General features: G+C 32.6%; 1 protein-coding gene and 1 non-coding gene across 5 annotated transcripts in view; both read left to right on the top strand.

Moving 5' to 3' along the window:
* Nucleotides 1-16,456, top strand: part of LOC118197748 (uncharacterized) — a 429,345-nt gene that overhangs the window by 150,748 nt on the left and 262,141 nt on the right. The window lies entirely within an intron of this gene.
* Nucleotides 1,338-1,424, top strand: TRNAY-GUA (transfer RNA tyrosine (anticodon GUA)). Its single transcript is given in 2 exon segments — nucleotides 1,338-1,374; nucleotides 1,389-1,424. It is a non-coding gene; the product is annotated as a tRNA-Tyr (tRNA).

Here is a 16,456-nt window from a genome sequence, read left to right as displayed (position 1 = left end):
TGAAACGATTTTGTTTGGATTTTTTTCTTATATTTTCGTTTAGCAATGGAATTAATCATTGTGGAATTTAAATATGTTCAGCATTGGGAAATATTACAAATCTCTAATACAGAGGGTATTTAAACATTTTCAAAACGATTCGGGGCCGTTTAGTTTAAAATGTAAAGAGGTTTTCGCCCCCTTCCACTCAATGTTCCATCTAAAAGCCTATTATCTGGACTATAAGTTTTCCAAAGTCCATTAATTATGGTGGGTTTGCGCTTAGAAAGAACTCTTTTCAAGACGCCAAAGCCACAATGGTAAATGTCAGGTATATATACAATACTTGTATCAGTCTTCATTTGTTTCAATAAATGCAGTCGTACATTTCGAAAGTATAGCTTGTTGCTTTGTATTGATGAAATTTCAATCTTTGAAAGTTACTGAGATAAAGGACCAGAATTTCCTATGTAAATATCAGATGTAAAGCTTATAGTATGGGGCCGTATAAAATTGCTTCGAAGGCCATCGTTTGAGACCACTGGCTTAAGCCATATAACTTGAATTTTTTTCTCCTGTAAAATTATCCCTTTTGTCCATTGTTTGCTAATATTGCACATTATAGAACGATTTTAGAATTTATTTCATATTTTACAAACGATTTTTAGAAAAATAGGAATCAACTTACTGATAATTGGATTAATTTGGACACTTTTTTTTCTTTTTTTAGCAGGTACACTTCAAAATTTAAATTTCGCGCATTTAAAACGCATGACCAAATCTACGAACAGTGGGGAAAACCAAGAAGGCATCCATGCAGCCAGTCCATTCGCCTGGAATCGAACGCAGGTCGAACTCTCAGGCATCTAAGAATAATTGATTTCATTGCTCCATTTTATTTGAAACAGAAATGGAATCTGCGTTGGGACAAATGAAAAATAATTTTATTATTTTATCCCAAAATTTGTGTGTTGTATTTTGTTTAAGACAAGTGAAAAACCAATTATTTTTAAACTCTTGATCCTTGCTAAAAAAACGCAGTAAAAGAAGCTATAAAATTCCCTTACCTGAGCTATTAAATAAGTACTTTTTTGATTTACGGCTGAAAAAATATCCTGATATTCCGGTGGTCCCTGTTAGGCCTTCAGAGATAGATCTACTGTACTTTTGAAAGAATAAAAAATGAGTTAGAAACTGATGAAGCCTTTTAAGAAGTATACTGTGTTGGAGAGATGTGCTATTCGATGCTCAGCGTTTGCTGTTCTGTTTGCCGATAACTGGTTCAGAATTCTTAAACTGAAATCAGGCCACTGCAGGATAGCCTCAGCAAAATCCATTGAAAAGTCGATCTTACTGATCCGTCGATAGCTCAGTTGGCAGAGCGGTGGACTGTAGGTGATTAAACAGATATCCATAGGTCGCTGGTTCGACTCCGGCTCGACGGAATGTTATTTTTTTTTAAATTTTTCCTCCTTCGCTCTTCTTTTGAAAATTTATGAACTAATGATGGTTCAAACATAGTTTCGTGAATATTTTCAAAATTCATGCAATTTTTAGCCCAGAAGTCTCGAAACGGCATTTTGCGTCGAGTCGGCTGTATCACTTTTCAAGTTGTTGCCGCCTAATATTATCACCCTGTATTATATTTAAATAAATTGAATAATGAAGATCCTACATGAGTGTATGTACGTATGTTTCTTGCATTGTGAAAAAAACGATACCTAGAGCCATCGAATTTTTAGTAACGTGGTAGTCCACCCGGATATGGGCACATAGAGGCTCGAATCTTGAATTTCGAATTTGTTTTATTATTTATTTCATAATTTTTAAACTTTAACGAATTTTTAATTGAGAAACTCCCTGATTTCAAAGCAAGCAGTGGCAACGTACTGTGCGGAATAAAATATTTTTATCTCCAGCTCGCGAGACTGTTGTCTGAAATTTTAAAGATATGCTGTTTTTAAATATTTTTAGTCCAAAGAGGCGTTAATCCTAATGCTCTTGAAACGCGTATGTATGTATAAATGAAAATAGCTTCCTTTGGGTGTAATATAAAATCTGAAAGCTTTCAGATTTTTTTTTTTTTTTTTTTATTTTTATTTCCATAATTATATTCTAAGGTACCCGAGCACATTCGATGCACCTAAGAAAATATGATATAAAAACATTTTAATTGCATATTTAGCTTTAGTTTTCTTAAACATTAAAAATTATTATATTTGAAATAATTCATTCTAATTTTGAAAAAAAAGGCTGATTTATTATAGGAAGTTTGGGAAATTTTGCAAAATATTGGAAATTCTATAAAAAATGAAGAAATTATCTGAAATTTAACAACTTAATAACTGAAATAACACTTCTTTCTAATACATATAACTATTATTTAATCATTATTTTGTTTATGGTCATAAATAAATATTTTAGCGATGATCGAAAAACAGTTACAAGATTTACCACGTTATGGTTTAAATGGAGGGCCATTGTTAAAAATGTATTCATACAAGATCTCTTTTTGGTGTATATATTGCCGGCAATGGTATGAAACTCCAGTATTTTATAAAATACCTGGCGTTTATAAAAGTACCTCTTTAAAATTAACAATGCGTCGACCTGACGCTAACACACTCCGGCTCAGTCGGGCAGTAACTCAAATAACAAAAACTAAAGTAAAAATTCGAAGATATTAACAAGTAGTAGAAATTACTCTACAGAGCTCAGATACTTTTGTTACTTAAAACCGCGTCGAAATCTAGAAGCAGCAAAGTAATAGCCGTTAACCAGCAATAAATGCAGAAATAGAAACTCACGCTACAGAAGTCACGGCCTTTTCCTAAACATTTTAACTTTCCCTCTTGAACTCAGTATTTAAACTCTTTCTTCACAAGGTAGAATTTGCATTGCTTCACGCGCGCTACCAAATTTAAATATTCTGGCATTGACAATTAGGGAAATGAAGGCTTACAGAAAAGACCGTAAAATTAAACTAAATTGGTTATTTAAAATAAATATCAATCCCTACAACAAAAACAAACAGAACTGAATGAACTATATTTTTCTCTTCGATATGAATGTCTCCCCTAATGCTGAACTTGTTACGTCAGTTTAGTCAAGTTTGGCCTATAGTTAGTCGTCTTAAGACGAATACAAGCATTTGAATTTTCGGTAGTTAAGCTGCTTCTGCTTTTACTTAGAATAAATTTCATGCATGAAAATATTTGCTTGGATTTACAAGTTATGCGAACAAAATGCAATGCTGAATTTATTCTTGCTCTTTTGAACAAATGCTGCGACTGAGAATGAACTAAGAAAACGACATTAGTGTTGCCAGACATCTGTCAAGGAATTATGGGTCGGCGTTGCCAAGTTTACCGATTTGGTCGTCAAATTTATGTTACAATTTTTATTTATTTATTTATTTATTTTTAATAATGCATTTCAAAAACGCATGTTCTTTACTGCAACAGCACTCAGTGACCTGTTGCTGAAGCTTCCTCTAATGAGTCTTTCAACACGTGACTGTTGAGGGGGGGGAATGAAAAATAATAGGAGCGACGCTTACATTTTTTTATATCACAACTAAATAACAGCAGATGTAAGCAAAGGCAGGATATGGAGAACACATGTCTTGTTATATACTACTTCGGTTCAGTTTGTTGTGCAATCTTTTTTTAATCACGAGCGGTTCTCATTATTTTTTAAATTATTACATGAAAATTTGAGTTGATTGAAGTTACAGGAAAGTAGAAATCTTATTAGGTATTGTAACGCTTATACTTCTCTATATTATTATTGGAGTGTAGGTTTATTTTAAAGAAATAATATTGTGAAATGTATTTCTAGTTTATTTAAGACTAATTTTCATTTCTTATATTCTTACTGTAGCTTCCTGCTTCGGAAATCAAATTATTCGCATAATTTTCGCCCCTCGATTTTTGGACGTTAAAATTGGTGAAAAAAGGGAGAAAATATGGTAACTAGTAAGAAAACACAATACCACAATTATATTGTATTACTTTTGCTTGTGGAAATTGCAATGCTTAACATCCGTTACTGTTCACCACATCCGGTTAAAAATGCCTATCTGTTCCACTTACATGGACGTCAGCGTAGTCTCCATTTAAGAAACGTGAAATTGCAAAATATGCTGACTCATGATCTTTGAAGTATTCCAAAATTACGTAATAAAACATTTACTGAATACGAAATTCTTTAATAAGTATGATATTCCGTGATTTTGATCCATTAATAGCGTCTTTTAGTCCATTAATAGTCTAACTTTTATTGCTATTCAATCCGCTAATAACATCACAGAAATATATGAAACTTGTATTCCAAATGAATGAAAAATACAAAACTGCAAGTTAATCTTAAATATATTTCATGTTTCTCATTAGAAATTTTTACCGTAGATTTCTTAACTAAAGTATTATAAGGTATTTCTCTTGCCTTCTTAGCATGCCTTCGTAGTGTAGTGGTCAGCATGCTCAACGTGCATTCGAGAGGTCCATGGTTCGAGTCCCGGTAAAGGCATTGCTCATTTTTCACTTCTCCTGCTTCCAAATAGCCTAATGTCTCTACAGTGGCGCCCGAACTAAAAAGGTGGTGGATGATGATTCTCCACCACGAGGATTTGGCGATTGGGTCCCCTAAAACCCCAGTCGCCCGTTAAAATAGGGAGTATATAAGGTATTCCTCCCGCCTTCTTAGCATGCCTTCCTAGTGCAGTCGACGCGTATTTGAAAGGTCCGTGGTTCGAGTCCCGGCGAGGGCATTGCTCATTTTTCATCTCTCTTTCTTCGAAATAACCTAATGCCCTTACAGTATAATAGCCCTTACAGCCCTTACAGTCAATTTTTATAATTGGTTCCCTTCCCAGAGTTTCACCAGTGGCCGAGTGGATGAGACCGTTGAGTACTGGAATTTTGATCTGGATTTTTATCCTAGGTGAACAGACTAGCTGCATAGGAGGTGGTTTTCCTCTAGTGGAATGCGAGTACGAGACAATTTCCGTTAGAAAGTAATCACGAAGGCATCCCTTCCCTTAAGGAGATAGCCTTCGCGTGCTTTGGCATATTTAAATAACCAATCTAACCTTTCTTCCCTAAGCGAGGGTAACATTCCATTTAGTTATTTAATAGTAAGTTAAATTTTCTATTTAAAAACTTTCCATTTAAACAGTTTGAAAAAGGAATTAAAGATTTTACATGATACCGATAAATATCCCTTTAGAAACTAGCTGTTTGCCAAGATGTATGGTAGTGGCCAAACTGTATTGATATGTGATAAAGTATCTTTGAGTCACGTAATATAACGGCTCGAAAAGTTTTAAAAGATTCCGCTAAAAATGTTTCTCACGAAGGAAAAGTGTGTTATGATAATTATTGAGAGCTTCTAGAGAATTCCACTAGAAAACTAGTATTGGTAATTTGGTTATTATAAATGCTTTCTAAACAAAAAATAAATAAAATCATCAAAATCTTCATTTACTTTACGTAGCAAATAGTCTCTTACTTTTCGTAGCTTTAAATCTTGCTGATTCTATAAGTTAACTCGTTTGTCTAAAGATTTTCAAATTATAGAATTTAGTAAAATAGTAGAATATTTTCGAATAGAATCGTGGCATTTTACAGCATACTATTAAAAAACAATGTTGGTTGCCACCGAGCGGAAAAAATCTCATAAAAAAGGGTGGAATAAAAAGTATTTTCTTAATTTATTAATAATTATCTTACATTTAATTTTGAATAAAAAAAAACATATATAAAGTGAGAACGCTGAGATTCTCCTTCACCCCTCAGCAAAATTTTTGAAAGGCAGTCCTGTCTAAGTCTTTCGTGAGATTAGTATGACACTCTTTTTGAGTTTTTAGTGTGATATTTTAAAAGTTCTCATATTGATTAAGCTGAATAAACACTGCTATTTAGATAAATAAATTATTAATTAGCTTAGTATTTTTATTTCTGTTTAAAAATGTAATAAATTTCGTTATTAAAGTAGCGTAACATAATAATGTAACCTTGCGGTGCAAAATTTTGTGAAGCTTAACGCAACTGACTCGGAAGAGTTTAGCCAGCGAAACTAACATGCATTCAACATCAATAAAAATATTTAAATAAGAATCCTTAGGCAAACTCTCAATTTAAAAAACTACAATAAATATGGAAGATTTCTTTGACGTAAAAAAATATTATAATAAAAATATAAAACCGTATATAAAACACTTGATATTAGATTACTAATTAATAATTTATTTATCTAAACACTTGCTTTTTAGATAAATAAATTATTAATTAGTTTAGTATTTTTATTTTTGTTTAAAAATGTAATAAATTTCGTTATTAAAGTAGCGTAACATAATAATGTAACCTTGCGGTGCAAAATTTTGTGAAGCTTAACGCAATTGACTCGGAAGGGTATAGTCAGCGAAACTAACATGCATTCAACATCAATAAAAGTATTTAAATAAGAATCCTTAGGCAAACTCTCAATTTAAAAAACTACAACAAATATGGAAGATTTCTTTGACGTAAAAAAATATTATAATAAAAATATAAAACCGTATATAAAACACTTGATATTAGATTACTAATTAATAATTTATTTATCTAAACACTTGCTTTTTAGATAAATAAATTATTAATTAGTTTAGTATTTTTATTTTTGTTTAAAAATGTAATAAATTTCGTTATTAAAGTAGCGTAACATAATAATGTAACCTTGCGGTGCAAAATTTTGTGAAGCTTAACGCAATTGACTCGGAAGGGTTTAGTCAGCGAAACTAACATGCATTCAACATCAATAAAAGTATTTAAATAAGAATCCTTAGGCAAACTCTCAATTTAAAAAACTACAACAAATATGGAAGATTTCTTTGACGTAAAAAAATATTATAATAAAAATATAAAACCGTATATAAAAACATAAATTTCAAAATATACTTACAATGGAGAATTCTCACTTTGAATTTAATGACAATTAAAATCAGCGTTTTACTTAAAGCAACGGAATATATGTAGTTATTTATTTATTATTCTTATGTTTCTTTTGCAACATTGAAATTTTATTAGTCCAAAGGGATTTGAGTCCCGAAGGACTATTACTTTCGTTTTGGCATTTTGCCTCGGACTCCAATAAATGTCGGTTCACTTTTCAAACTGTTGCCACAAAATGTTAGAGTCCTGCATTCTATCTGAAGAAATTAAATAATGAAAAATCTGCATAATGTATGTATATTTCTCGCATTGGGATAAAACAACGGTATCTAGAGCCATCCAGTTTTGGATGACGTAATCCTACTGCGAATATGGGCACGTGAAAGCCTAAATTTGGAATTTGGAATTTGTTTTATTATCGATTTCATATTTTGTAAAACTTTAACGAATTTTTGCGAAACAAACTCAACGATTTAAAAGCGAGCAATGGCAACACTCTATGGGAGGAAAAAACCTTTTTTATCTCCAGCGCGTCGAACTGTGGATCGGAAATTCTAAAGATATGCTCATTTTAAAATTAATTTGCGACATTGCTATTGAATTAATTTTTATAGTTTAAGTGCAAAGAGCATGATATTTAATAAATAAAGGTAACACATAAAACGTAAAAAAAAAAAAAAAAAACGCCCCTTTGGACGTAATTTAAAATTTGAAACATTTCAAATTTTTTTAAATATATTTTATTATCAGAAGATTTATATTAAATAATATTCCTATAAATAATAAAGGAAGCAACCGGATTGTATGCTATAACGTATGCTTAGTCTTTAGTATTGCAGAACGTTGCCTTTATAATCATTTTTATGAGTTTTCAATACTTAAAAAACATCAAACAAAACTATTGACGAAAGCTTTGGACCTGCTACAGTATATATTTTCTGAATTTTATGTCGTATTTGTAAATGGAGTATATGCAGACTGTATTCTTATTTTGTTATAATGGAGCCTAGTCTTTGCTCGATTTCGAAGATATGTTTATTCTTCTGTGTCGAATGACAAAAATCAAATAAAACTATCGACTTGAGCTTCGAACATGCTATAACATATATCTTCCGAATTTTATATTGTATTTATAAATGGCGTGTATGCAGACCATTTCTTTATTTTGTCATTTAAAGTCTTTGTCCGTGTTTGAAGACAATGTTTATTTTTTGCGTCGAATGAATGATTTTAGCTTATTGACAAACAAAGCGTTATGGAAAGATGATTCAAATATAATATAGCGATGCTTTTATTTTGCTTGAAAATAATTCAGGACAAATTTTTTCAGTCGATGTTTTTTAATGTGCTTTTTGTTTACAAGGTCTAGGATATTATAATACTGTTTATTTCTCGTTTTTGTGTGAAATATATTTACGTAGTTTAAATTGTAAGCCGTAATATACTCAACAAAGAACTAATTAAATTGAAGATTCAATTTAATGTGTTTACTGTTTCTGTTATTCTCTTTGTCTTTTAGTAATGATTATTTCTGTTTTCTGTTTGACACAGTATTGATTAAATTAAAAATTCAATTTAAAATGTTTACTGTTTTTGTAAATGATTTTATTTAATGGCTTCTATTGTTTTTGTGATCGTTTCTTTCTACTTTAACATGAGTTTCTTTTATGACCAATACACAGTTTCCTAATATATTTCAGTCTTACATTAAAATAGAAACTAATTTTGATGAATATTAAACAACTGAGTTGTTAAAATGTAACAGGTGCCCTCACTAAATTATAAATACTATTAAAATGAATCATTTTTGATAATTTTAACCCCAGTAGAAAATATACTCGCCTTTTCGCCTATATGGAAAAAGCTTTTAATTAATTATAGACCAGATTTAGACCAGATTCAAAATTTGACAAATCATATATATATATATATATATATATATATATATATGATATATATATATATATATGATTATATATATTATATATGATATATATATATATATATGATTATATATATTATATATGATATATATATATATATATGATTACATATATTATATATATATGATATAGGTAGAAACATTGCAGCGATCTTGCTAAAAAGTTACCAGGAGCTGTAGCTCCACGAAATATTTCAACGCGGTATTACTAAAATATGAACTAAGAAATTTTTTTTTCAATTATATATATATATATTTGTAATAATAAAATTCCATAGTCAAAAATACAGTTAAAATTCTAACCGTATGTTCTTTACATTTTTAATGGCGACGGTCTGTTATTTGAAAGTACGTGGAATTAAATCCACAGCCCCATAAGTCAAGTTGTTTTTCCCGCCTTTTCTACACGTACAGTTATAGAATGTTCTGGAAATATTTAAAGCGAACTGGATTGGCTGACGAGGCGGACGTCATTTCTTGGAAGCTCCGCCTTTCCAGAGGTTATAAAACACTCGCAAAGGAATATCGGGGACTTTTCTTTAATGTAACGATGCAGTAAACTTCATACAAAAAGTTATTAGTAGTTCTTTTTTATTTACTCCGGAGATCTGATTTTGTAACTGCTATTACTCCTAAATAATAATAAATGGATCCTGTTTTTTAAACTTATCGTCTGATAATTTAAGCTACGACTACATCTGTGATTTTTCACCGATATTATTCTGGACAAAAGCTGATACATCATATATATATATATATATATATATATATATATATATATATATATATATTATAATATAAAAATTAGACATTCAAAATTTGATATAGGAGCTTGAAAGCAGTAAATGTTGATTTGGAGTTGGATAAGAACCCCAGAATCACATATTTAGCATAATAAAAATTCAAGGAATGCAATTTCCCCCCCCCCATCCTGTACTGATTGCAGTTCTAAACAGATAAGAAATTGGAGTTCGTCCAGTTTGGCTCCTTTACAGGAATGCCATTTTGATGGTTGGTGTTTAAAACTTGAATCAGAGCGCGAACGTGCTGCGAATATTACACATTCCTTCGTGTAAGATCTCAGATGGAGTTAACGAATAAACATTTGGCTCAGATGTAAAAATATATTTTCTTCTATATTAAAATAACGAGGAAATCTGATTTTCGTCTGGAAAGAGTACAGATTTTAATTTACTTTTGATTTCAAACTTGTAAGTGAATATAAATTTCCCCTTCTGTATTCATAATATATGAAAGCGTTAGAATATATACTATATTGTGCCGGTTCCAGAACAGTTACATTTTTAATATTGTTTTGTCGGAAGAAAGGAAAGCAGCAAGCATCAGTTTTTACGGCAATGGAGGTAGCAGCAAGAGTGCCTTGTGTTTAGGATAAAATCTTAATTCAGAATGAGTTAGTTTCGGCTTCAATGCATTTGACTGGATAATAAATAAATACTGTAAAATTATTATTGTATTATAGTTCTATTTACGTCACCCGCATCGTGTGTACTTTATATTATATATATAATATATAAAGTAACGAATCACTGAACGCGTTTCATTATCACTGGTATCAAGAGGAAGTAATATTAGCATAAAAGAAAAATTTGCTTCATACACAAATAATTTACTTCTTAAAAAAAAATTTTCATTTGCTGAGTATGCATTCCAAACAAGATGCATTGGCTGCCGGGTTTTCTTCCTTTCTTATATTCAGCCCCCCAGTGATCGAGCGGTTAAGACTGTTAAATAATGGGAGTTCGACATTAGATCGATCCCAGGCGAAAGAACTGGCTGTATGGTAAATTTTTGTGGTTTTCTCCATGTGTAACGTGAATACAAACGAGTTTACCATAGAAAGTCCACCACAAAGGCCATATTCAGATAACCTGACCCACCATTCTCCCTCATATTCTGTATGTCTATGTATCTCTCTTTATAAAATCATTAATGAAAAATATATAAATTCTGAACCTACAGATGAGAACTACCTTAATATTATAATAGGAAAAGTTTAACCAGTAGGTAAATATCAGAGGATTTTAAAGGGGGATTCGGATTTAAACTGAATCAAGGTTAATATTTTCTTATGATTTCTAGCATTCTTTTAACATTCTAGTACACTCACTAGCATAACTAGTTCTTTCTTCCTTCCGAATAAATACAACAGCTACTTGGAAGTAATGCGTATGAATTTGCACATTTTTACAGAATTATATATTTTCGAACGGGGCTGCCTTGTTGGCACGGTTTGGTCTGGTTTGGTTTATTTAATTACGGCAAAGCACACTAGGGCTATCTGCCTAAGGGAAGAGATGCCTTCGTGGAGAACTTTCTAAGGGAATCTGGCTTGTATACACGTTACACATGGGGAAAACCACGAAAAAGCCCATGCAGCCAGCCCGTTCGCGGGATTCAAACCTCGGACCGAACTACCAGTGTTCAGTGACCTTTACCGCTCGGCCGCTGGTGGGCCCCCTGGTTGGCACGGTCATAGGAAAACTGACCACCTTAGCTCTGGACCAGTTTCAATCTCGTAGAAAGTATTGATATTTGTAAGTGCATACTATAGTAAGGGGAATGCTTAAAATATTATCAAGTCGGAAATTCGCTGTAGTGGTTTGTGGTAGAACAAGAGTGGTGAGGGACTCTCGGATCCATAGTGCAGGGTTTGTTTCTCCATTAAATGATTAAATAACAAAGCTTTGCCTTTTTCCGGGGGTGTAATTTATTCGTCCGCTTTGGTGCACATTGAACAACAACCTCTGGACTGAGATACTAAATGACTGAAAGGTTTGGCATTCCCAGCGAATGAATTGAGTTGCAAACGTCCAGCCATTCGGGAACACAATAATAACATGTATTTCGGAACCGAAAATGTAAGAAATCAATTGTGACCTTGCTAGGATTCTAATCACTTGCCAAGTACTATACTTACATCGACTAACTATATTTACATCGCGACCGCAGCACGAGGGGAATACGATAAATTCCCTACATTGTCTCCGATTTAAAAGGAACATCATTTAACAAATTCAGGTGTTGACGAGTTTGTCTACCACATTTTAATATCAGTACTACTATAAACACTATTACATACAATCAAAATCGTAAAAAACAACCTTATATTTAGCGTAGGTATAATGAAACACTCAATCGATTTCGAGGGCAGCTAAAGGTCCCTCCTCATCAGGAGAAAGAAATACATAGAAAGAAGAAAATAGGAATCATAGAAACACGTGGTGCTTATCAGCACTGCACGTGGTTATAACTAGATTTTTAATCAGAGTTGCACTGGCCGCCTACTTTTACTGAGCCAGGCTGTCTGATCAAGCATAAAGAAATATTAGCGAAGTTAAAATAGGGAGCGAGGGCAAATGCACATTACGCTCAAAATCTGAACTTCAAATAATGGAAAGCAACCACTGAACGGATTTTTATACCCTCTGGTAGTACCAAGTGCGAGGAGGTAACGCCATCTATCGGCAAAAATAATTGAATTAAGACAGTAGAATTTTAAAGGCATTAGGAAGGACTGGATTGGACTTCAAATCATTAACTAAACTTTTTAAATCTTTGTGAATGTGAAAAGCCTCAAGAAAATCCAATTCGCCTATGGAAGAAGCCTTTTGGATGATTTTTGCAGACCCAAAATCAAAATTATGGTTAAAAGTCCAGCTATGATACGCTATTGTAGACTTGTTAATTTCCCCTTTTTTGACATAAGATTCATGTTCCTTGATACGAAACTTCAACGCTCTTTTTGTTTGGCCAATATATCTTAAACCACACTGACATGATATACTATAAATTCCCCAAGAATTCAAGACAGAAACGCAATCTTTTAGAATCGAAGGGTGAATTTTATTAATAGGGAAGAAACCGACTTGAAAATTGAATTTCTGGAGAATCCGTGCAATTTTATAGCTAACAGAAGGATAAAATGGAAGCACGACAAGGTCATTGATATTATTTCTAACAGTGGAATGTCTTCTTTGATGGGAATCTGAAAATTTTTTGACGGCTTTATCAATAATCACGGGAGAAAATCCACGGTCAATCGCAGCTGCTCTCAAATAATTAAGTTCATTGGTAAGCAAAGATTCAGAGGAACAAACTTTTAGCGCGCGGAAAACATAATAGTAAAAAGAAGCCATTTTTTGCTTAACAGGGTGGCATGACTTGGCATGGGGTGGTAAACAAACTGCAAAGGGTTTACGGTACACAGTGGTGCTAAAATCGGTTTCATTGCGGATAATAAGAATATCGAGGAAGGGGAGGGAATTGTTGGATTCAATTTCAAGAGTGAATTGGATGGCTGGATCAATTGAATTCATAATAGATAGAATCTCGGATAAATCCTCTTTATAACCGTCAAAAAGTGCGAAAGTGTCGTCAACATACCGAATCCAAAGACGAAAAGATAATTTATCAAATAATTTCATCTCAAAATAGTGCATATAAATGTCAGCAAGTACCGGACTGAGAGGATTACCCATAGCCAATCCTTCAACTTGACGAAAATATGCATTTTGGAAAACAAAGTGGGTTTGACTTAGAGAAACTTTAGTAAGCGAAACCAACTCATTAATTTCAGTATGTGTGAAGTGAAATTCCCGAAGCCTAGTTTCAAGACAATTTAGTGCTCCTTCGACCGGAACATTAGTAAACAATGATTTGACATCAAATGAAACCATAATGGAACGAAGTGGGGAAATATTTTTAAGTTTATCAATGACTTCAACAGAATTTTTTACAGTGTGAATATTGTTATCAAGTAGAGGAGAAAATCTGGAAACTAAATATTTGGCCAAAGGATATGAAGCAGTGCCTATGTTGGAAACAATTGGTCGAAAAGGAATACCGGTTTTGTGGACTTTTGGAAGAGCATAAAGTCTAGCGCAATTAGTAATAGGCGGAATAAGTGATTTCTTCAACTGAGTTGGCAGAATGTGGGAAGATTTAATAGCACTTTTTACTTTCATGAGGTCCGAAGTTGAAGGATCTTTAGGGATCGAGCAGTATGGGCCTTCATTTATCAATTTAGAGACTCCAGTAATATATGTGTGTTTGTCCATAACAACGATCTGTCCGCCCTTATCAGCTTTAGAGATAATGATATTAGTATCCGAATGAATTTCACGTAAGATCTCATTTTCCTTTTTGCTAAGATTAGAACCCAAAGATTTATTGTTAAAATTAACGTTATGAGTAATTAGGTGGCGGATTGTATCCTTCTGCGTTTCGGAAATTTTGGAGAATTTAAAGGCTTTCTCTATAGGGGCGATGATTTGAGGAATTGAAGGTTTAGATGTCTTAGAAAAGTTGAAATTATATTTTAATACTTTTAACTGATCCTCCGAAAGATTCCTATTGGAGATATTAACGATGGAGTTAACGTTTACAGTGGGAAGATCAGCTAGATAATTGGGACTATCCGACTGGTGTGTGAGTTTTTGGAATTTAGAAATGAGCACATTTTTATGCCGTTGACAAACGGTATCGGTTCTAGACCAGGATGTATGTTCAAATGAGGAAAAATTTTCAGTGGAATTAGCAATTTTTAAATGGAGGTAATATAATTCAAATTCAATTTTAGATAAACGTTTGCGTGTGTCCCTTACATACTTCCTATTACATACTTCGGATTATGGAACGAGGGAAACGAAATGCACCCTCACTGGCACACAAGTCATAAATCTTCCACTTGTAAACAAGGTCAGTTTACAGCACGAGGAAACGCCCACAAACAATGCGAAAAATTCTTACATTCTAAGTGCAGTAGGAGATTATATTGAACAGGTTAAATCAGTTATTAACTTCATTAATAATGTGCTTTAAATTAAGATATAGTTTCCTTTTTTACTTTTTAAACTTATAAGGTATTTCTGCCGCCTCCTTAGCGTGCCTTCCTGGTGTAGTGGTTCTCCACGCTGGGCGGGTATTCCAAAGGTCCGTGGTTCGATTCTCGGCGAAGGCGTTTGTTCATTTTTCATCTTGCCTTCTTCCAAAAGATACCTAATGTCTCTACAGTGGCGCCCGAACTAAAAAGGGTGTTGGATGATGATTCTCCTCACCCAGGATTGGGCGACTGGATCTCCTAAAAACCCCAGTTGCCCTTTAAAAATGGGAGTATATAAGGTATTTCTTCCGCTTTCCTAGCGTGCCTTCGTGGTGTGGTGGTGTGCACGCTGGGCCTGTATTCCAGAGGTCCGTGCTTCTATTCCCGGCGAAAGCGTTTGCTCATTTCTCATCTTGCCTACTTCCAAAAAATACCTAATGTCTCTACAGCCTACTAACAATAAGTCTATATTTATCTTATCAATGTAAATGACTATCATCCTCATTCTGTAATTTCGTCATTAGAAAATAAAATAAAAATTATAATGAAGTATTTTATGAAATTTCAATATATTACAAATTTATCCAACTGGAAAAATAAATGCAGTCCGACAATGCTCAGTTTTTAGGCATAAAAAATGTATACCTACCAGAAATAATGAAATCCCTTTCAAAATGTGTTCAAATAATAAAATTTACATTAAAATGCAAATTTATGCACTAATCTGCCAAATTAATCTTTAAAATAACCATAATAAAAACTAAAGTAATGTAAAACAAATCATTGCTTCAATAATCTATATTTCATCATTAGAATCAACTCTGAATTCCTTATATTTTTGTCCCGCCCTTTTATGTCTAAAGAATATTTTTTTCATCCTTGAAAAAAATTCCAAAGTTTTGAAACTAAAATTATAGTTTCGAAACCTTGGAATTTTTTTTTTATTATTCTAAATAATGGTAGACGCATTATAAGAAAACTTTTGATTCGAAGGATTATGATCAGGAAGTTGGACAGGCTTGGTCTAACGTCTCTAACAGTAACTTATAGTCGACTGCTTCTGTTGCGTACTTTAACTCGAGCTTGATATCGAAGTTTATAAAGCTGAATAAATAATTGTCTTTAATTTCGTTTTGAAGATTTCGGTAATTTCCCTTAATTATATATTAAGGTAATTCTTTTAAATATATTTAATTTAAATCCATATAATCGAATTAATTACTTAAATTAATATCAAGTCTAGAACTTTCTGCCGTCGATGTTTTGCCTTCGCCGTTTCGCCGTCGCTCTTTCGGCCAAAGGACAATCGGTCGGCAGCTGATTCAGCATCAGCTATTTCACCGTCAAGCAGAGATAAATTACTGTCGCTTAGAATTAAGAAGTGTCGCTTAGAATAGAATATACATAATTACTTGTTTGCAAATATGGAATATAAAAAATTACACATAGTTAGAAAATTATGACAGTATCAAATTATCACATTTCATAATTATGGACTAAACCTCTGAGACATTCTGTTATATTATCGCTTCTAAAATTATTTTTAAAAGGCAAAATTTTGTCATCAGCTAGCCCAAATTTTTTTCAATTTTAAGAGCTAAAGATTGCCATCCACAAATTGTTCGTAATACGCATCTCTTCCTCTTTGAACTCTTTTTAAAACCTTCACTGAATTTCCATATCATTGGATGATCCATACCTAATTTCATTTTTTCGTTTGACCGTTTTTTTAATAGTCTCATTTAGTTTAATTTTTTT

Source organism: Stegodyphus dumicola, chromosome 4, assembly GCF_044657685.1.
Source record: "Stegodyphus dumicola isolate Sdum_Otavi_A_Nest chromosome 4, ASM4465768v1".
Classification (NCBI taxonomy): Eukaryota; Metazoa; Arthropoda; class Arachnida; order Araneae; family Eresidae; genus Stegodyphus; species Stegodyphus dumicola.
Note: the sequence above shows the minus strand (reverse complement) of the source record. Positions and strands in the feature narration are given on the sequence as shown.